Here is a 23,556-nt window from a genome sequence, read left to right as displayed (position 1 = left end):
GATGCAACTTGAGGGAGGGAGAATTTATTTGGGTTTAAGAGATTACATGTTCACAGGATACAGGTTGTGATAAGCTGATCCCATTGCCATGGTCGTGAGACAAGACATGTGGGAAGTAGGGAAGTCACAGTGGCAGGGAATTGAAGTAGGCAGCCACATTTGCAGTCAAGAATAGAGAAGTATGAATGTGTACATGCTCTGCTCCATTGCTTGTGCTCAGCTTGATTTCCCACTTATGCAGTTCAGGAACTGCTTTGCCTAAGGAATGATGCCACCCACAGTGGGTTGTGTCTTTCTACATTGGTTAATGTAGATAATGCCCATAGACATATCCATTGACGTTAGCTCTCACTGGAACTCTTTGGTTGGGTAATTCTACGTTGTGTTAAAAAGTTGACCATTAAAATCATTACATCCCTTGAAGTCCCACCTCTGAACACTGCAGTCATTGGGGCCAAGTCTTCAATATGTTAGCCTCCTGATGATATGCATCACATATACACCATAACAAAGCATTGAACATTTTAACCACCCTCAATGAAGTTAGTAAGGTTCTTTCCTGTTTTCAAGACCTGTTACCCTTCCTATTCACAATAATTCTGGAAAGCAAGTAAAGCAGGAATGTAGGTCCCACTGCACTCCTCTCTCCTCCCATTCCCCAACTGCTTGTGGTGAAAAGGAGGGGTTTCAGAGAAGGCAAATTGTTAATCAAACCAGAAAGTGGCCCCTTCAGGCTTGGATTCCTCAGCCCGACCACAGGTGCTCCCCTGGCAGCACAGTAAAGCACACCTGTCTAGAAATCAGCTGATTTGTGGAAGTAAAATGCCAAGGATACAGTAGCATTTATTACAAAGCTTCCCAGAACATGCAGGAGCTTCTTTCCCAAAGAAACAGAGAAAAAGAAATCAGGCAACTCTCAGATCGATAGTTATTATGGGAGATAATTTTTAGTATCCTTCAGACTGAAAATATCCATACTGGATATCCAAGAAAAAAAGAATACTGTAAAATAACAAACTTGTTCAAATAACCAAATGGCCACCCCTTAATGACAGCTCTGGAGGGAAAGTCTGTTTTCCTTTTTCTCTCATGGTCTGCCCTACCGAGTGTGCCGACAGCATCACCTTGACATAGACATAGTGAAGATCTGATCTAAACATCTGAGTTACTCATGCAAACCAACAACTTTGTCCTGATGAGAGAGTTTGTGAAATTTCTGGTTCAGAGTTGCTCCAAGTACTGTTGAAAATGACAGTTTTCTAAGCTTTGTTTTTCTACAGACTGGGTACAATATGTGCATTTTATATGCCTTAGGCCACTAATCTTCCTGCCATGGATGTCTGTATAATCATAGATACTCTTAAGATGCTCTGAGTTTATTAATGAGGATGGCGTTTCTGAAGCCATCAGATGTGGTATTAGCTTAGTATTTGTTGTTTAATTCATTGATGTTTTCATTCTGCCCCTCTTCCCCACCTTTATTTCACTCCTATAAAATTAAGTGCCTACCATGGAGAAGGCTCCAAGCTACACTGAACAGTTTTCTAAGCCAACACTTTACTCTTCCTATGATATAACTATAGAATCAGTAAGTACACAGGTGGCGTCTTTAATCATTATCTTGCCTTGTTAGATGCATACAACAAACACTGTGGTTGAGGCAGATTCAGAAAGCTACAAAAGTCCAGAAACCCATATAGATACAAGTCCACTTACAAAGAAATACATCGCCTTAAGATGCTGTTTTGACCCAGAAAATACTCATTGCTGAGCCCTGCACTGAAGTCCTGGTTATCATTAGGATTATCACTCAGTTCATGTTCATACCATGAATAAGAACTGCAATGTAGGTTATCCTTGACATTCTTTATCATCAAGATGGTTTAATGTTATGACTCCATGGTCTCACTAACCAATACTGCAATCATACCACGAGGCAGGACAATGTATAGGCTTTCTTCAGTTGTTAACTGTGAGGAAGTGTCTACAGAAAAGCCTTGGGTGAGTGGACTGGAACCAGAAAGAGAGAGAAAGTACAAAGAAACAAAAAGAGAAGGAGGTAAGGGAGGGAAGAAGAGAAGGATGGATCGGACGAAGGGAGGGAGGGAGGAAAAAAAGGAGAAATGGAGTGATGGAGGGAGGGAGAAAGGAAGAAGGAAAGAAGAAGACATGAAGGAAAGGATGAAGCAGGGAGAGAAGAATGGGTTAGTTTAGTGCATTGGGAATACTTTCACTAATCATTCAAGTAGGGTGCGTTCTAAACAACAGAATGAGTTCAAATTCAGGACCTAGACAGAGATGCCTATCTAGTTTTTAACAAAAGATGTAGCTTTAAGAGCCAGAAAATGGAGTATTTTAAAACAAGATAGCGGCATGAGTGGTGCCGGGTCAACCAGGCAGTGGTCTCTGAGCTTCTAATGAACCACTGAATATCTTTCTCTTTTGATGAGGACACATCAGTATTTAAGGTTTGCTTCAAAGAATGTGGAGGAACCAACACTTCTGCTTTTTCATAGCTGTGTGTGGGTTCTCAAAGACATTTCAAGATTCAAGGTGCAGCATCTACTCTAACCTGCAGGAGGATCTGTCAGCAACCAGCCATGATGTACAGCATGTCTGCCATAGCTATAGTTTCCTTGGTTATCCTTCACTACCACTAGGACTGGATGAGTTTTAGTAGAAGAATCTTTTTGATATGACATGAGATACATTTGTTTGAGGGCCTCTTGGGTTTGGTTTGCTTATCTTTTATTTTGTATCATATAGCAAGAAAAAATTCAAAATACATTTGAATGAGGTGATGGTCATTTGCATTTTAAGTATCCTTGTATGTGATATGTGTAATGTTTTCCGGGGAGAAATGTAGCATAGAAAATCAAATAAAGAAGTTAGAATAACATGCATTTAGGTTAAAGGTAAAATCTGGTGATGAGGAAGGGGGACATCACCACATGTGAATATTTAAATGAACAGGGAAGGGAGGTAATGGGAATGTAAATATGTGTGAAGATGAATGTCTAAATAATGAGGGATGGATAACAACCATGTGTCAATAACTAAATATACAAACTGACAAGCATCTCTGTAAGAAAAAAGGAAAGGGGGTGCCTTTGCCTTTTCATTTCCATCCTTTCTCCAAATATAGTGTTGGGAATTATTCAACATCTGCTTTTTAAAAACTTTCCTCTAAGAATCTATTTAGAAAAAATGTCAAACCTACAAAAAACTTGCAAGAATAGTACAATCATTATCCATGTGCCATTTACTTAAATTCACCAGTTAGCATTTTGCTACATTTGATTTCTCCTTTTCTTTTTATGTAACGATCCATCTTAATGCTGCTTGTCAATGACAAAACTTCTCTGCTCTGTATTTCAACAAATATCTTCTAGCAATAAGAACATTTTCTTACATAGCTATAAAACAACGACCAACTTGGTGACTAACTCACCAAGCAACATCAGTACTGTTCCTGTGATAAATAGCTTTGTCAACTTCACAAAACCCCAAATCACCTCAGATAATCTTAATGAGGAATTATCTGAATTATATAAACTTGAGGACATGTCTATGGGAAATTGTCTCAATTATTAATTGATGTCAAAAACCCCAGCCCATTGTGAACATCACCATTCTCTAAGCAAGCTGTCCTACATTGTATAAGAGAGGAGACATCTAGCTGAGAGCAAGCAAGCAAGGACACACATATTCTCTTTGCTCTGAAAGTGAATGTTAGGTAAATTGCTTTGTCTTGAATTCTCTAACATGGGGAAGTGCTATGAGATTTTAATTCAAATAAACTTCTTTCTTTCCTATGTTGCTCTTTATCAGGTTACTTTATAATGGTAACTTGATAGGAAGCTAGAAGTGATTGTTCTTAGAGCTTTTTGAACTGAGTCCATTAGAGATTGTTGTACTTACTTTTCTTCTCATTTTCAGCATACTATTTAAAGTATTTCAGAAAATAGTACCGACTAATTAGTTTTTCAGTGTTGCAAGTAAATACCTGAAAAGTAGAAGCAAATTAAATGAAGAGAAAAGTTTATTCTTTGTTTGAATGGATAAGGGACCATGGCAGACAAGGGATGGTGGCAGAAACTTGAGCCAGCTGACCACACTGTATCTCTATTTGGAAAGCAGAGGAAATGAATGCTGGCTGTCAGTTAGCATTCTCTTTGTTTTCTTTTTCTAGTTTTAGTCTGCAATTCACACACATGGGAGAGTGCTGTCCATATCCAGGGTAGGTCTTCCCTCCTCAGTCAAACCTCTCTGGAAACATGCTCACAGGTACATGTCTCCTAGGAGATTCTAAATCCAGTCAGGATGAAAATAGAGGTTGCATCAGACAAACCCTTTGGAAAAACTTCTACCTTATAATGATATTTCAGTCTACAGAGTAATCTGTATCCTTTCTAATCCCAAGTGGTCACTGAGCTAATGTTCTGTCACATGATCAGACAGATCATGAATTGATTGGACTGTCTAGACATAATCATATGTCTCTAGTCATAATCTCACTAGTCATAATCAATTTGTCTAATTCTGTCTTCGTTTGTGTAGGACCACCCCTCACCCCTGAGAAATGGAAGTGATATGCAAGTAGGGCATAAGGGTGGGAAGACTGATTTTCTCAAAGAGAAGATAGAATTTTTGGCTTCCAGGTTTCAAATGATATTTATCACAACCATGTGATTCTGCTGCTGTAGATGCCAAAGGCAGTAGGTAAACAAATGGGTTTGGTACTTTGCATAAGAGTTGGCCCCATATGGGCATATATTTGAATGCTTAGTCACAAGGGTGTGGGAGTCTTTGAAAACATTAGAAATATTAGGAGGTATGGTCTTCTTGGAGGAGGTGTGGCCTTGTTGAAGGAAGTGTGTCATTAGGGGTGGGCTTTGAGGTTTCAAAAGCCCATGCCAGACCTCAGTGCCCTTTGTCTCTCTCTGTCTCTAGTTCTCTGTCTGTCTGTCTGTCTGTCTGTCTGTCTGTCTCTCTGTCTCTCTGTGTCTCTCTGTCTGTCTCTGTCAGTGTCTGTCTCTCTGTCTCTGTCTCTGTCTCTCTGTCTCTCTCTCTCTGTCTTTCTCTCTGCCTATGGATCAGGATGTAACTCTCAGATACTCTTCCAGCTCCTGCTTATATATAGCCATGCTCTCTGACATGATGATAATGGGCTGAATGTCTTTAACTGTAAGCAAGCTTCCAATTAAATGTTTTCTTTTATAAAAATCGCCTTGGTTATAGTGTCTCTTAATAGCACAACAGTGATTATGAGGTTGTTAGAATCTTGCCTACAAAAGCAAGTCAGGTGTTGGTCAACAGATGCCCTCAGAGGAGGTAATCAAGGTCTATAAAGGGTGATGCTGACTAAGGAGTTTTTCTATTTGGTAGCATATTTTGTGTTCACTGTACCACTTTGTAGACAGTTCTTTTATACAAAAATCCTTTTTCATCTGGATCTTGGTGAAATTGTAGCTTGAATTGAAGATCTATGAAAGTATTAGTGTAAGAAACTCCTTAGTCTTTGTGAAACAGAAACAGTCTCACGACAAGCTGTTCAAAGATTGTCATCCAAACAAAACAACAAAATTGAAAAGTTTATCTGCAACACTCAGATTCATGTTTCTCACTGGTGTTGACCTACTGGCACGTACTGCAAGGACAGATGTGGGTCACTAGGCAGTAGGTACCACTAGGGTGGGCGAGAGTTTTAGGGAAGTTCCAATGAACCCCAACCCAGCATGACTTCTCATTTCGTCTACATCAGAGCCTGGTCCACCTGTCCTTCCTGGCTGTTCTCTGTCCATTTACCCAAAAACATGTTGTCATAACTGTGGAGAGACTATGCTGAGGGTCACCAGGACCAGAGCTTCTGGTTGGCAGGGTCGTGGCAGTGCATCCAACACTTGAGTGATGGTTTACTTTCCATTCCAAACATTGTCAATTGTTTGCATGTGCTATTGAAGAGAAAATTAGTATGATATCCTTTTTAAGTGTTTTAAAATTCCAATTAAACATTCATGTGGGGCTGGGATGGAGAGTGGGAACCAAAATCAAATGCTGTGCTATCTCTGTAAAGTTTTGCTCAATAGATAACCTATGTCTGCACTACTGAGATCAATAACTAATCTTGACAAGCATCCACTAACCAATCTTTTGATGGGCAGACCACCCTGATTTAATAGCATTCAATTATTTTTTAAAAAGATTTATTTCTGGAAGAGCAGCAAGTGCTCTTAACCATTGAGCCATCTCTCTAGCCCCTAGCATCCATTTTTTAAATCGTCTTTCTCCATCTCTCTTCCTCTCCACCTTCTCTGTCACCACTGTCTGTTTCCTCAGTCTCACCCAGGATGACCAGAAACTCATTATGTAGCCGAGGTTAACCTTAAATTTTTTTGCCATCCTGTGCCATAGCCGCCCAAGCAATGGAAATCCAAGCATGAATTCCTATTTTTTTAATAGTTACTGCTTTTTGTGCTTTGTTAAGAATCTGCTGTTTATCTCAAAATAATGAAGAGCATTCTCCGTGCCCATAGAAATTTTATTGTTTCATATTTTATTTTGCAAGTTATTTCGAAATAATATTTCTGTGTAACAGGAAACAGTAATGAAGATTCTTGTCTTACAGGGTAAGTAGCCAACTGACCCTGCATGTCAGCTTTCTCACCAATAAATTGTCATATACTGTTTCGCGTTAAGTTCAATGTATTTTTTTCTACCTATATTTGTGCACATGTCATCCTGAAGTACTTACTAAAACTGTGGTTTTGTATCTGATATAATCTTTTAAAACCTGGGTTATTTATTATATGCATATAAATTTTGCTTGCACGCATGTATGTATAGCATTTGACTGGTTCCCATGGATGTCAGAAGAGGACAAGTGACCCTTTAGAATTGGAGTTACAGGTAATTGAGAGCCACCATGTGGGTGCTCTGATCCTTTGCAAGAGCAACAAATGCTCTTAATCAATGACACATCTCCCTCCCCACCTGATTTGCATCATCAGAGCAAATGTTCCTGGCTTTCTTTTGTGCTGGTACACACGCAATTTTGTTTAGCTCATTAGTGCTAGTTTAAGGAATGTTTTAGAATTTTTATGGCAAATTGTTTGTATATCTTCCATTAGTTTCACTTCTAATTATTTGATTTTTTAAAACGTTCTTATCATCACTGTTTTTGTTTTAGAAAATAGAAAATTTTTGTGTGTGTTTTGACAGTTTTCCATGACATTTCTTATCAAATCTAATGCATTACTTACGAACTCCAATAGCTTAGTCCGCTGGAAAATGCCCACTGTTCTGACCTCTGTCATCACAGGGGATGTTGCAGTAACGTTCTGCTTTTAATCAGTAGATTCCTGTGACTTTCTCATGCTCACAATCAGGTGTTTCATAATTAATGAACAAGTAAGTTCTTTAATTTTGGTCAATGTATTTTTTGTGGCCATGGTACTCTCATCAGGACTTCTCATTACAACAACTCAAAGCAAGGACGGAAGACATCTTTGTCTCATTTCTGACCCCCAGGAGTGTCCACACAGTGGGTTCTAGAGTAGTTGGGGCTACTGAGACTTCTTAAAAATCAAAGAACAAAAACGAAGAACTTGACCTTTGCCCTGCAGCCTCACCTCCCCATCCTAATGAACACCTCTTATTCATGGCTTAAACGACGTTCTTTTTCTTCAGTTGTTCTTTCAGATACATGTAATTTAGCCTCAAATTTTTGTTCTTATTTTTATTATGGGATACTTCTGTCAATTTTCCCCATGAGTACTTCAACATTTCTATCTGAAAGCCAAGAATGTGGGCTCTACTTTCTTGGTCTTCAGGTGTAGCGAAGTCAGGCTGGCAGTATTCTCCTGCTGGCTAACTTTCATTGTGCTAGATGTTGCTATAGCAGAGATGTCATAATGAAACCTATTATTTTGTATGAAAACTGAAAAATTAATAATAACTGGAAAAGCCAGCACTCTGAGGACAGATGTGACATAGACTGTTGGGCTGTCTTCCTTTCCTTTCTTCCTTTTAGGTCAGGGGAAGCAGTGCCTACTTTTGTTATTTTGTCTTAAGAACTTTGAACTCTCAGGTCCTGACTGTGTTGATACTCCTGTACTCATGAATGCCAAATATTGCACTGTTAACTTCTCCCCAGACTCGGACTACTACCCTGCATCCTGATCAGTAAATAGCTAGAAACCTACAGTGATTTCGACAGCAAGCCAGACAACTTGGAGTGGCTCTATGTTTCTAAGATCTCTCAGACAGGGTCTAGCTGTCTCAGTATTTTTTTTAACAGAACCACTGGTAAATCATTTTGTTCAAAGTTTACAAACATTTAAATGGGAAACTGATCTGAACCACATACACTCCTGTAGCAGTAAACATATCTCACCCCGGCTAGTACCTTCTGTCCTCAGGAGATCTGTGGAGATTAAAGAAAAGTTTCAAGGCTGGTCAAATCTATAAAGTACTTAATGCAGAGCATTATAGCCTGGAATTCTTGATTCCTTAAACGCACATGGGAATGTGTCTTTGGGGTCTTAGATGCCAATGGGGACCATTAATCTTCTTCACAGCCTTTACTGTAGGGACACTCGTGTTTTAACACTAAAACATCCAAAATCTTTTATACTGTGTTAATCATGATTTTAAGGAGAAACTCAACTCCAACTGTACTTCCCATAGCCCAGAGATATTTTGTGATGTATTTACGGCATGTTAGCTATTGTGGTAGAACTGTAGACACTAAAAGGTTTTTTTCTTTTGTTACTCACAGTAAAGCATGAGCAAACCATGAGAAAATTACTTTCATGGGTATAGACAACAGGCAAATAGAAGCACTGTTGAGGGAGAAATTAGATGCCAAGAGCCAAGGAAGACCTTGCTAACAAAGCAAAGGCAGATAAGAAGACGCAGAGAAGAGAATTTGGGGAAGAAGTTCTGTGCTCCTGCAGAGGACATAGGGTAAAAGTGGACAAGTTTATCCACTAAAATTCTATTTTTCTCTTTGCTGAACCTAAAATACAAACCTCGGAGAGAGTGGGAGAAGACAAATCAGGAAAAGATGAGTCAGACAATGGGAGCTGACTGAGAATCCATGTCTCCTAGAAGGAGCAGTGGGGAAGTACAGTCAGCAGTCAGATTACTTCTTGGGGTTAAGGGCAGCAAAGACTAAAGCAAGTCTAATGGATCGGGCAATTTGGATTTGTTGATGCTCTTAGCAAGAAAAGTAGAAAGAAGTTTGTAACAACAAACTCTACAGCTGGATTGCAAGATGCCAAGACGTGAGATTGCCTGAGGATATATAGCTAGGTCACATAATTTAAAAACGTTCAGTGCTAGAGATTGATTCTAGAGGCTTCCCCATGTGAGCAAGCACTCCACTGGTGAGCTAGAATGTCAGCTCATATGTGTGCATGAGCATGTTGGGTGTGTGCACATGTATACAAAAGGTGCATGTGCGTGTGGCATATATGTTTGTGTGTGTACACATCAGATGCATGTATGTGGTGGTGGTGGTGTGTGTGTGTGTGTGTATATGTGTGTGTGTATGTGTGAACATCCAGTGTGTGGTATGTGTGCATGTGCATACCTGTGTGCAGCATGTGTGTGTGCACACACATCAGGTACATATGCATGTGGCATTTTTGTGTATCTATGTATGTTACACCAGGTGCACATGTGTGGGGGTGTTTCTACACATCAGGTGTTTGTGTTTGTGGGTTGTGCGTGTGTATATCAAGTGCACGTGGCACATGTGTGTGTGTATGTATACACATCAAGTAGGTGTGTGTGTGGAGTGTGTGTGTTTACACATCAGGTGTGTGTGTATGTGTGTGTGTGTGTGGTATGTGTCGGTAGGGTGCATGTGTGTGGCAGGTATCTGATATTACTTTGGTTCTTGTGAAGGGTAGTGGAGTCTATTCAATGTCCTGCTCTCTCCCTCCTCCTTTTTTCTCTATGACAAGGGCCATCACTGAGTCTGGAGCTAGGCTCCAGCATGCTTCCGGTTTCTGTCTCCTCCCCCTGGTATAGAGATCACAGAAATGTGTGTGGTCAGGCCCATCTTGTGTTTGTTTTAACTTGAATGTTTGAATCCAAGTTCAGATTTTCATGCTTATACGTCAAGCGCTTTGTGCATCAACTCCTCTCTCTCTCCTCTTGACTTTTAACTCAGGTGGAAGAGGAAAGAGAGCAGCTCTTAAATATGAGCATGAGCAATATGGTAAATGCAAAATAAAATAAGCTTAAACAGCATAAGTAATATAAATTAGCATGTACTTCTGGCCTCAGAATTTAATGTTAAGAAGCCAGTCAAATAAGACTACTTTGGATCAAAGAACCTTGCCAGAAATGCTCTTTACATAAAGGAAATCCAGTTCTCTCATTATGCCCAGGACACATGTACTCATGAACACACATTTCCCTCTTCACTCATTCATCAATGGAATACAAACACATATTTAAGATCTGCTGTATACCAGGCCTCATGCCTGGTGCTGGGAACGCAAGAATGGGCAAAACAGAGTTAGACCATGTCCTCCATGATCACCAGAACACAACTGTAGAGGTTGCAAAGAGAAGGAACAGGGTGCTGTGACATCACTTACTTGGGGGACATGAATTCATTTGAACTGTTAAGGGGGTATAGTCTGAGGTGACGTCAGATGGACAAGCTGAAGTTTGCATGCAGCAGAGGGAAGCACACATGTTGTAGAGAGGACAAACAGAAGACTTTGAAGGGCAAAGGCCAGGAATGCTGAAGTTGTGGAGTGTGTGGTAAAATATGGCCCAAAGATATCAGAGTGGTCTTAGGGCCTGAAATCCTAGAGTTCATTTTGTGTCTTTGGATAACCATGGGGGGGGGGGTTCAGTAGAGAGAAGATAAGCAGCATATTTTAGTATTTTTTTGATTGGGTATTTTCTTTATTTACATTTCAAATGTTTTCCCCTTTCCAGGTCTCCCCTTTGGAAAACCCCTATTCCATCTCCCTTTCCCCTGCCTCTATGAGGGTGTGCCCCCACCCACTCCCACCCTGGCATTCCCCGACACTGGGGCATTGAACACTAAAACATCCTATTTGAAAGGAGAATGGAGTGAAGGAGGTATGGTGGTGTTTGTGGTGGAAGTAGAGAAATTCAGGTGAATTAAAGAAAAGTTAGTGAAGTCAGTAAGCCTTGGCAGAATATAATATATATTCCTAATATATATTAATTAGGAGATTAATATATATTAATTTCCTAATATATATTAGGAAGAGAATTAGTAATGCCAATTCTATTGGTTTCTTAGATCAAAGGGCTAGCTTATATTCATTGATAGGTGTTTTGAGGTTCAGATGCTAAATCCATCCTTTGAGAAGGAGCCTACGATAGAAGTGGAGATGACAGAGCCTGGTGCCGTGAACCTATCACAGCATTTACAATTGCATCTGCAGTCACAAGGTAACTCTGCTCAGTGTCAGATTGCTTTCAGATGAACTAAGATTTTGTGTTAGTGGAGAGTAGCCATAGTGGAGTGACTTTTCTATTGATACAGGTTGCCTTTTAAAAAAATCAAAAGCTAAAACAGCAGTTGTCCATGCATCTACCATGCTTATAGACTGTTGCTGGTTTCATAGTGGTAGAATTCAAAATTGTTTGACTTTTAATTGTTTCATTCTAGTTAAATTCACTAACATCACCTCTTGCTACTTTCTTTTGATGAGGATGCTAGGTAGTCAGAAGGGATGAAAAGGTCCTCTATGATCATCTTTCTAAGCACTACTTGAGATACAAGAATACTTCTGTTAGTCTCCTCTGTCACAAATAGGATAATGGTTGGTCAGTAGTATCCTGTAAAAAGGATGTAAAGAGTTAGAAATGAAGTAGATTTTGTGTCTTGTGATGGCAATTCTCCAGCTGTTCATAGCTCATTTTTAAATGCTAGCTTTCTTTTGATAGATTAAAAATAAACCAGCAAGTTCATTTAGAGGCTAAAGGCACTTCCTGCCAAGACTGAAGAGATGAGTTCAAATCCACAATCTGCGTGGTAGACAGAGAAAACTGATTCCTGAAAGTAGTCTCCAGACCTCCATGTGTGCACCCTAGCAGGCATGCATGCACAGACCTGTGCACACAAAATGAATAAATACCATTAAAAAGAAATGGAGCAGCACAGACTTTTCAATTCACAGGCTGCTTAAAACAAATGATAAGGTCATGATGAGCCTATTTCGAGTTCATGAGCTGGATCACAGCTAAGGGTAAACTGGTAACTGTAAAATAACTCTAAGCTGTGGTTTTCAAAGCAGCGTAGATGCCTCCTGTGGCGATGGACAGAGATGCTTCGGTGGTAACTGATCATTCACTCATTCCTCTGGCTTCTCCCCATCCCAGGCATCTTTCTCCACTTACTTTCCCTGGATCCCATGCTCACCTTGAAGGTGAATGATTTGTAGCCAATCCTGAATTCTGTCTTTGTCTCCTAAGAGTTCACTACACACACACACACACACACACACACACACACACACACACACATCTCACCATCCCAAAATCACTTCTTATATTTAACATGAAATATATTAATAATCACACATTTTATGAAATTGCGGTCACAATAATAAAACACATGACAAATAAGGATACAAGTTTAAACTATAGGGTATGCCAATAAAAAAATGGCATACATTAAGTTACTATTAAATTAACATAACAACCTAAACACAAAGCAACAAAATAAGCATATGATTTTAAAAACAAGACAAATCAGTACATAAAATGATGAGAAATTAAGACTTACTCTAGATTCTGGACAAATGATCATCTTTCAGGTTTATTGATATGTTTTTTTAAAAATTTTGTGTATATGAGTTCTTTGTCTTCATGTACACCTGTGCACTCTGTGTGTGCCTTCGGAGACTAGTAGAGGGCATAGGTTCCCCTGGAACTGTGGTTACAGTTAGTTGCAAACTTCCATGTCTGTTTTGGGAACCAAATCCTGGCCCTTTAGAAATGTAGGCTTTAACCACAGAGATCCTTTGGTGTGATCCTTTCCCCACTCCCAGTATACGTTTGGGTCATGAGAGAAACTCCCTGGGAAGGCTGTGGGATGCTGGAAGACTGTGTTCAGTTCCTCCTTGGACACTCAGCTCCTCTGTGGCCAGTCAACTATTCTGAGGATGCTCATCCTGATGGCTTCAGCCTGGCACAGATGACAAATGACACTGGCAGCCTCATCCCTGGCACTGAAGGCTCAATTGGTCTTTTTCCAAGATGTCCCTTTCAGTCACTGGGGAACCATCACCAAGACCATTCCATTAGTTTGTTTGTTATGGTCCCCCCCACCCCATCTGACTTGGAAATCACTGATTAAAATGGAGGGATTCTGTCTTTTATCTGCATCCTGACAGCTGTGGCAGAATTGTTCTCCCAGCCTCACTATCTTTTGATATCTAGCTTCTTTCTTAGTATTGTTTTCTATATTATAGAGAATAAGTTAGATGTGATTTTCAATGTGGCTTGAAAATGCAGCATAGTTGACGGGGTTAAAACTGAACTCCTTTCCAGTAAAGGGGGCTCCAGGTAAGTAAGACTCCTCAGAAAGAACTTGAACCCAGCATCATGCTAGGGAGAAGTGAAATACAGTGCAGAGCGTATTAGCAATATTAAAAAAAAATGTGCTCATCCTAGCAAATGGAATTGATTCCTTTTCCACATGAAACCTTTCGGGTCTCCATAAGCACTAAATATTAACAACAAAAATGCATTAAGGGGTGCACTGAGAAAGAAAATACACAGGTATGTGAGTGTGTGGGTTACTCCAGTCACTTTTGCAATCAGTGCTAAGGACAGAGAGCCACTCCTGGCAATTGCCAAATGGCTGCCAAGATTTTGTCCCTTGCTGGGTGGCAGCTCAGGCACCTGGGATGAGAGTCCACTTCTGTGAAAGGACCTTGGCCAAACTTACAGAAGTCCCAGCTACACTTGAAAATGGGCTTGGGAACAATATTGATGCATGCCAACCCAATTCAATAATTGGTGAAAAGGTAGAGGGAGTCTGTTTTTGAAATCAGAATGTTTTCAAATGAGAACGTGTTTAGCTTTCTCAAACCTTCTTCACCCATTCTGGGATTTTCCACTTGTGAATTGTTTACTTTCTCAGTGAGTCACAATTAGGAAACCTTTCTCAGGTACAATTGCTGTCATTGTCCATACTTTGTTAGTCCATCCACTTGTCCTACAAGTACTAACAAATGAAAGACACAATCTAAAACGTACCTAAATAGAAAATAAAACACTGAAAATACGGACTCTGTCGTGCATAGTGTATAGGAAGAATGGGCTGCATGATTGAGCAGGTTTTCAGGATCTTGAGTGTATAAGGTCAGAACCTAAGCAGCAAACTGTAATTGAAAGACATATACCCCAGGATTCATGATTTCTCAGAGTCAGGGTCCTGTGAGGCTAAGCTTGACTCTACTAGTGACTTTCAGTTTGACCTTCAGCAAGTAAATTCACCTCTCTCCACCTCAATTTCCTCTAAGCACAGCTATTTTCTCTTTTGGTTTTACTATTTTATCAGCCATTCCTAGAAAACAGAGCTGCACTGGTAGGCTCAATAAATATCTCTTTAAAAATGAATAAAATTGGTTGGTCCCTCATGGCTAGAGTCTGTACTAGGCCACAAACAAACTGCAGAAGACTTATTGACAGCCTTGGTTGATGGTTTCCAATAAAAGCAGTTTAGTGACCTCACTGGACCTTCCTTGAGGCCCTGAAGCTAATCAGAAAAGAAAGTTAGGCATCCAGCTATTTTTTTGGTGATGCTGGTGAGCCCTGGGAAAAGAAACATGAGAAGAAAATGTGCCTTGGTATCTACTCAAGGACAGGCATGGGTGTTGGATAGAGAGAGAATACAGTTGGGTAGATATAGGGAGATGGCTTGGTGCTAGTGAGATATTCTCAAATACAAGTTCAGGGAAATCTAAGCATTTCACCTGTGTGTCATAGAAAAGAGCCCTGAACTAAAGAGCATCTTTTCTGGTTATGCTGAGCACTTCCCTGTGATCTCATTGTCTCTTGTATGATCCTCTGCTGTTGCCTACAATGTAGCTCACTGTCAGCATTCACATTATCTCTTGCAAGGTTGTGTGTTTACAGGAACCAAAATGCTGAGCATGCAGTAGGTGCACAATAAATTGAAATGATAATCTGTCATTCCTGGACACAGACACTTAAAATCGTATTGCTATTCCTTTTATCCATGTTTAAAGAGTTTAGTTTTGTATTTGAAATCCTTTCTCATCTGCTAAGAAATAAAGATTTTAATGGAGAATACTGTCTGGGTAATGGAAACTATTTCCCCCCAGCCCTCAGCTGAGACACTTCTCAGTTTTACTCCTTCCTTCACAATGATTAATCACGTCTCCTCTCTCTAACAGTTGGTTCTTTGGAGTCATCTCTAAAGTGCACACTATGACCTTTTGAAAAGTCAGAAATAGACTTGCCACAGAGTGAAATTGGCTGCATTATTTTTCTGTTGTGATAATATTATGTTTGCAATAAATAAAGTCGAGAGAAGGAAGAAAACATTGTCTTTGTTACAGAGAGAGACTCAGAGCTGGGAATGGTCACTATATCAGTTCCCTGGGAACTGTCATTGAAGAAGGCAAAGAAGCAGATCTGTGCAGCTTGCCAGAGAATCAGGACAAGTTTTACTTACACGTCATATTGCAAATTAGGGAGGGACTCTCCAGTGATTACCTGTTTATTCATTTACTTGGTAAAAGCACAATTACTATGTAACCTTCAGATCCAGAAGCGGAAATCATATGTAAGGGGGAGGGGCGGTTCCCTATACAAGGATTCTAATTGGTTGGGAGCAGCTATCCCTAGTGGATGACAGGCACTTTGTTAATTCATCCATCTGCACAGGTTTTCTAATGGCATTTAGCTCAACTCAGCTCACTGAGGACTTTTCAGATCCATAGTCAATTTTATTGTGCATGAAATGCTCTCTTTAGAGCAGTGGTTCTCAACCTGGGTCTTGTCCCCTTTGGGGACTAAAAGAACCTTTCACAGATGTTGCATATCAGATATCTTGCATATCAGATATTAACATTATGATTCATAACAGTAGTAAAATTATAGTTATGAAGCATCAGCAAAAATAATTTTATGGTCGGGTCACCACCACTTGACGAACTGCATTAGAGTCAGAGCATTAGGAAGATTGAGAACCGCTGCTTTGGAGGATGGGCCTGGAATGCATTGAGTCTGTTCTTCAGGCTTTGAATTTGAGTAAGACAACAATAAATTCTTTCAATCTGGGGACACCAGGCTGATGCTTTTTCTTCCGACTAAATACAACATTGAATGTGCAAAATGGATTACCTCTTTCACTTTGTTAGATGAATTGGCTCATTATTTTAATGTAAATAGCAAAATGTTTCTTTCAACTCTTAGATTTAAAAATATCTGATAAGGGACAGAAACAATTTTCACCTATTTTTTTCCCCAGTAATATTAAAAGGGAGGGGATACTAATTAAAAGGCTGGAGAACTATTCTATTCACATAATGTGTTTGTACTGAAAGCCTTTTAGGGTTTTTAAAATTTATTACATTTTATTAGTTAATCATTCCTTTCATTTATATTTCAAATGACATCCTACTTCCTGGTTACCCATCGATAAGCCCCACCCATCCCACAACCTTCCTCTCTTCCCTCTCCTTTGCCTCTGTGAGGGTGCTCCCTCACCCACCCACCCTCTCCCACCCCCACCCCTCCAACATCCCCTTATGCTGAGGCATCAAGCCTTCACAGGACAAAGGGCCTCCCCTCCCACTGATGTCAGACAAGGTCGTTCTCTGCTCCCTATGTCACTGGAACATTCCTTGGTAGGTAGTCTAGTCCCTGGGAGCTCTGGGTGGTCCTGCCAGCTAACGTTGTTCTTCCTATGGAGTTGCAATCTGCCTTAGCTCTTCCAGTTCTTCTCCCCACCAGAGCCCCTGAGCCCAGCCTGATGGTTGCCTCCAAGCATCTACAACTGTATTGGTCAGTTGCTGGTTGAACCTCCCAAGGAGAGAAGGGGAGATAGAATCTGTAGAGACCATCTCCAGTAGATAGGCATGGCCCCCAATCGTGGGATGTGGCCACTCACCCATCTCAAAGTTTTTTAACCCAGAAATGTTCCTGTCTAAAGCAAGTACAGGGACAAAAAATGGAGCAGAGACTGAAGGGTGGGCCATCTGAGGACTGCCCCACCTGGGGATCCATCCTGCCTGTAGACACCAACCCTGACACTGTTGCCCTTGCCAAGAGGCACTTGCTGACAGGAACCTGCTATGACTGCCTTTTAGAATCTTTATTCCACGGTGGCATATTCAAATGAGAAGATATTTGCCTTGGGAAAGTCATGGCCTATTAAAGAAATTGGAAGCTAGGAATGTCAGCTCAGAGTAATTTGTTTAGTGACATGGCGATGAGATCACTGAGCACTCTCTTACCTTGTGGTTACCTCTGGGTCTACCCATGTCAAGGTCTCCTGGGAATTCTTCCTGTTTCTTCACCACTGAAAGACCCCAATGCCACCAAGGAATCACTGAGGGAAAAGAGAGAGCATCATCTAGTTTTAAAGCAGGGAAAGCCGAAGAAAAGCATTTTCTTATGTCTACATTTTGTAATAATCAGTTATTTCATAGCTACTGCAGATATTTCTATAGTACAGTTTAATATTCAAACCCATGCACCATGTATAAGGACAAGATCAGAACAACTGGTGCGTCTCTCACATCAAACGTTTATTTTGTGTTGGAAATATCCCAAACCCATTCTACTGGTTCTCTGTAAACAATGGGATTATCACTATCAACAATTACCTTATTGTGCCATAGAACAGTGGAAGCTAGTCCCTTGTCTAACTGCAACCAGCATTGCTCAACCAACCTTGGCCCTCCTGCCATACCCCGTTTTTGATAAGCACAGTTCCATTCTCTTTTCTATGAGATAGACTTTTTCATTTTTCGCTTCTAAGTGAGCTCATGTGGTATTTGTCCTGCGTCGGCCATACTCTACTGAAAGTGTTTTCCCTGTAGCTCATGCATTTAAAGCAAATGTCAAGATTTGAGACTTTTATGGTGGAGTAATACTACATTGTATGCAATTAATGTCTTCTTAGCTGTTCATCTATTGATGGATACTTAGGTTCCCATGCTGTAAATAACTGCAACAAACACGAAAAGGCAATCCCCAGTTCTTTGATATGTATCCCTAGTGGGATTTCTGGATTGCCTGGCAATTGTATATTTGCTATGTGAAGAGCTTCCATACTTGTTTTCAGGGGAGAAGAGAGGGAGGTGGGGGAGAAAGAATCTTTTCTATTTCAGGCTGGCTGTAAACTCACTATGTGACAACAAATGACCTTGAACCTCTGATTCTCTTGCCTTTACCTCCCAAGGGCTGGGATTACAAGCGAGTACCACCAAGCCTGATTTGTGTGGTACCATGAATTGCACCAAGAACTTTGTGCATGTTAGGAAGATAGTCTAGTAACTGAACCCCAGCACCAGCCCCAGCCCAAGATAAACTTTCTATTGTACTCAAGTGGGACACACATAATCTAGCAATGAGTGACTCAGATGAGAATCAATACACATCAGTTATCCAAATAGATGAACACTAAGCAGATGAGAAGATAAGAGTGTTGCAACAGAGCTAGACTAGTCCTTTGATGAAAGGATGGCTGGGAACTCACAATGCTGCACTAGCTAGAGCACTTTCCTGCCTTCATTTGTTCATTGCATGGCATATGTAGTACCCTTATGTAGCCACAACCAGTTTGTTTAGTTGGGTTTGAAGCAGCAAGAGCAGGGCAAAGAGACTACTCTTTTAAAGTTAATGACTACTTTTTTTTTCTAGAAATTTATGTTATCAACAGGACTAGTTAAATTTATTTGGAAAATCTATTTCAGCTTCTTATTGCCATGATCAACCTTTATTGGGCACCAAACTCATATAAGATGATAGAGCTAGATGTGCTGAGCACCCTGCCTATATCAGCCCATGCTTATCCAGCAGGTGCTTTCTTACCGGTGAGGCTTACGGGCCTCTAAGGGTTAAAGAACATCCAGACCACTGGTGGCAGAGCTGGGGTATGAAAGCAAACCTATCTGACCTCACCGTTTATATTTCCTCTCCTACTTCTGCATCAGAGAGTAGTTGCAAAATAATTTGTGAGATTCTGAATTATACAGTGGGAAATGAAGAGGCCTTGGGAAAAATAAACAGAACAAAATCATATCCAACTGAATATGGAGTTAGACAATAAATCCCCACTTGTGTGTTTCTCCTAGATTGCTTTTTTTTTTCTTAAAATATTGTACTGGCTGGTTTTGAGTGTCAAGTTGGCACAAGCTAGAATCATCATAGAGAAAGAAACCTCACTTGAGGAAAATGGCCCCATGAGATCCAGCTGTAGGGCATTTTCTAAATTAGCGATCAATGGAGTTGGGCCCAGATGGTACTACGATGGTTACTGACATCCCTGGGCAGGTGGTCCTGGGTTCTATAAGAAAGCATGCCGAACAAGCCAGTAAGCAACACCCTCCACCCCTCTGTGGCCTCTCATCAATTCCTGCCTCCAGTTTCCTGCCCTGTTTGAGCTCCTGTCCTGGCTTCCTCTTTGGTGATGAAGAGGAATATGGAAGTGTAAGCTAAATGAACCCTTTCCTGCCCAACTTGCTTCTTGGTCATGGTGTTTTGTTGCAGCAATAGAAACCTTACCTAATACAAGTATATTTGATAATATAAAAACTACTGATCTGGAGATAGTTCAGGTAGCAAAATCCTTGACGTTCAAGTCTGAGGACCTGGTGGGCAGCACACACATATAAATCCCACACAAAAATACACATAGTAACCCATAGCAGTCAAGACATGTGAATACTTGGGACTTGTTGGTAAATAATGTCCTCAAGATTGATGTGGGATAGTGCATAAAAAATCAGGTGGTGGGGCTAGAGAGATGGATGACTCTAAGGTTAACACTGCTTACTGCTTGTGGTAGTTTGGAAAAGATGTCTCCCACAGTCTCAGGGGTTTGAATGCTTGGTCTCCAGTTGATGACCTGGTTTCAGGAGATTTAGGAAGTGAAGGCCTTGCTGGAGGTTTTGTGTCACTGGAGGCAGGCCTTGAGATTTCGAAATCCCTTGCCATTCCCAGTTCACTGTCTGCTTTTTGCTTGTGGCTTAAAATAGGAGCTCTTATTTTCCATGGCTGCTATGCCTGCCTGCTCTCACACACCCTGGCATGAGAGGGATGGATTCTTACCCCTTCACAACAGTAAGCTCTTCCTTTTACAAGGCATCTTGTTCATGATGTTTTATCACAGCAATAGAAAAGGAACTAACGGACTGCTCTTGAAGAAGACCCAGGTTTGGTTCCCAGCACCCACATGCCTCCTTACAAACTTAATTCCAGTTCTTGGCATTCATATTCCTTTTTTTGTCATTCTCAGTCACCAGGCATGCATGCGGTCTACATATGAACACACAGAAAGAACTTTCAAACAAATAAGATAATATAAATATTAAAAAATAAAGTAGAGAGCAACAAAAGAAGATACCTGACTGATCTCTGACCTTGATGTGCACACCAATGAACATTATTTCTATATACATGTACATATACCTATAACACACATATGTGCCTGTGTGTAAAGATACATATTTATTTAGCCTCCTACATGCTTAATGCTAACATAAAGTTAATAAATTTAAGTGAGGCATGCAAATAATTAGAGCGATATTGCATTTAGCACCACCGTGTGAAAATGTATGTAAATTTAATAAGTGGTATATTCTTTTTAGCAGATATTTTACAATAAGCAGAGTAAAAGTGTTAACTATTATGTACATGATAGCAAATGTGTCCTTTATGAATACTTACCTGTAAATTTTAAAAGTCATTGGTTTTCTTCTCTTTCTTACCATATCTTACATTGATTTTATAGTCTCTTCTTAATTACCAGTTCTTCTTGTTGGTTGGTAAAATAATTAGTAGACACGGACACACAGTAGCACTCTTTAAAATTAGGAACTCTTTTCTCTTGGAAACAATACTCAGTCCATTCATTCTGCTAAAAATTTCACAATTGTTGTCACAGAAACACTCCTTGCTTTGTAGTCTTTGTCAATAAAATCATTTCTAACTTCAATGGTTTTTTTTTTTTTTTAAATGACATCTTACAAATCATCTATAAAACCAGCTATTCAGTCTGGGATGATTGTTTAAGCTCCCTGCAGAACATACTTTTTTTTTTCTTTCTTTCTGCTGTATATTTCTTTTTTTTCAGTTTTCCTCCAAACAGTCGAAAGCTGTATTTGTGATTGGGGCTCAGTGGTAGAGGTTTTGCCTAGCTAGATTCTGGCTCGAATCTTCCTGCAATGAGAAAGTTATCATGATGATAATAGAACATGAAGCCACAACTGTGCTAAGGCCTGGTGATATTGTATGTGGAGAGAAAACACATTAAACACTTCACTTCTTGTTTCCAAGATTAGGACTCCACACTATAAGGAAAATCCTTAGGCCCATCTATGAGAACAAATGACTAGACTCATCTTTTCCCTCCAGTATCCATGCCATCAAATGTTATCATCAAGAATTCTAGAAATGAGATCTCACAATACCAAGCAAACCTCAACCTCTTTTTTGAATGGGTAAAATTCCAGAGTTTTTTTTTTTTTCCTAGCATCCCTCTAGGAAGCACTGTGTCCATGTTTTGTTGGCTGGGTGCCTTTGAGAGTGACCATCTGGCCAATACTAGGACCTACCTGATGCTGTTACCACACTCTGGGAGGCTCCATTAATAATGTCAAAGATATTCAGTGCCTACTATGTCAAGAATAGGGGGTGGTAGAAAATGAGACTTTTCATCAAGCTCCAAATCAAGGGAGTAGAAATTTTAGCAGGTTATAACTCCGGTGTCCCTGCATCCAGGAAGAAAGTACTAGCTCGGACAGTAAGTGACTTGCTCATCTCCTCCCAGGGACCCTTGCAGCGCCAAGGAAGTGGTTGTATAGTAAAGGTTTAAGCCATTATTCTAAGGTGAGCATTTATTTTTCTCAACCAGCATTTTGATAAAGAGCATCCAAGGCCACATTTGTGTCTAGATAGATGCCTTCTCCAGGAAAAGCCTGGTGATAGCACTGCAAACGGGGCTCTGAAGCAACATGTATCTATTCCCATGGGGCTCAGCATGGCAATCAGGCCATAGCTGTGAGCAGTACAGCACCTACATGAATAGAACGGATCCCTGACGCAGGGAATTTTCATCGCTAGAGAAATTTCAGGGGTTATAGCTCTCAGAAATGAATGGAAATGGGGATTCATTATTACAATGTGAGCATCTTCAAAAAAATGTGAATTACATACTTTTGTAAGCAAAGAAGGGGAGAGGGAGCTGTGTGAAAAATGAGAAGAAGGCCTAGTCAAAGAATCTGATTCAAACCATTTTCATGCGCGACAGTGGTGCAAATGAGCGCGACATGGCTCTGATCTTCAGGATCAGGGAGAAACAAGAAACAGTGACCATTATCACAAGCACAACTGTAAGACAGAAACAAAGGAAGCCAAACGTTAGAAAGAGGAACATTTTCCCAACACCTGATTCTCAGCTAATTTAATACCTAGCAACATGCAGGCACAACCTTTGATCTTTGTGAATAGCCTTAAAAAGAGTTTTTTGAGATGCCCAGCTTGGTGAAAACGGGAGAATTAAGAATTGTCATGTTGAAGCTGGGGAAGAGATGACATGTACTTTATCTAGTGTTGAGCAAGTTGAATTTACAGTTAATTTTGATATAAAAATAATTGATATGTTCAATGGGATAGTGATAAAGTAAGTTTCATTTTGATTAATCAATGCCAGTCAGGGCTTTAATAATTTAGAGCTCATGATTTCTATGTGAGAACTTACTAATAAATCAAACTGGATAGTACCAACCCAAACTTTTCACAATATATATTTGGATGCTGTGATGTTCTGAATGAAAATGGCCCCTATAGACTCATAGACCGTGGCACTGTTGGAGGTGTGCCCTTGTTGTAGGAAGTGTACCATTGGAGGGTGAACTTAGAGGCTTCAGAAGCTCAAGCCAGGCCTAGTTCATTGTCTCTTCCTGCTGCCTGTGGATCCAGATGTAGAACTATTAGCCACCTCTCTAGCACCGAATCTGCCTACAAGCCACCATGCTTCCCAGCATGCGGATAATGGACTAACTTTCTATGTAAGCCAGAGTCAATTGAATATTTTCCTTTACAAGAGTTGCTATGGTCATGGTATCTCTTCAAAACAGTAAAATCCTAATTAAGACAGATGCTAAAACGTAGCATATATATAGGCATGAATCTGAGAAAATGACTAATTGCATTTTTTTGAAAAGCAGGTAGGAATAGAGGAAACAGAGATGACTAGGGAGTCTTTCCCTGCAAAGCTGACTCTAATGTCAGATGCTAGTAAATAACAGAGGTATAGAGGATCTGGGAAACCTGCCAGACTGGAAACAT

At 40.2% G+C, this 23,556-nt stretch overlaps 1 long non-coding RNA gene across 1 annotated transcript in view; it reads right to left on the bottom strand.

Moving 5' to 3' along the window:
- Positions 1-17,540: 17,540 nt before the first annotated feature.
- Gm40601 overlaps positions 17,541-23,556 on the bottom strand; it is a 29,760-nt gene continuing 23,744 nt past the window's right edge. The window contains exon 3 of the long non-coding RNA XR_871460.1: positions 17,541-17,590. This is a non-coding gene — a long non-coding RNA (predicted gene, 40601). The remainder of the gene's footprint in view (positions 17,591-23,556) is intronic.

This window comes from Mus musculus, chromosome 10, assembly GCF_000001635.26.
Source record: "Mus musculus strain C57BL/6J chromosome 10, GRCm38.p6 C57BL/6J".
In the NCBI taxonomy this organism is placed as follows: Eukaryota; Metazoa; Chordata; class Mammalia; order Rodentia; family Muridae; genus Mus; species Mus musculus.
Note: the sequence above shows the minus strand (reverse complement) of the source record. Positions and strands in the feature narration are given on the sequence as shown.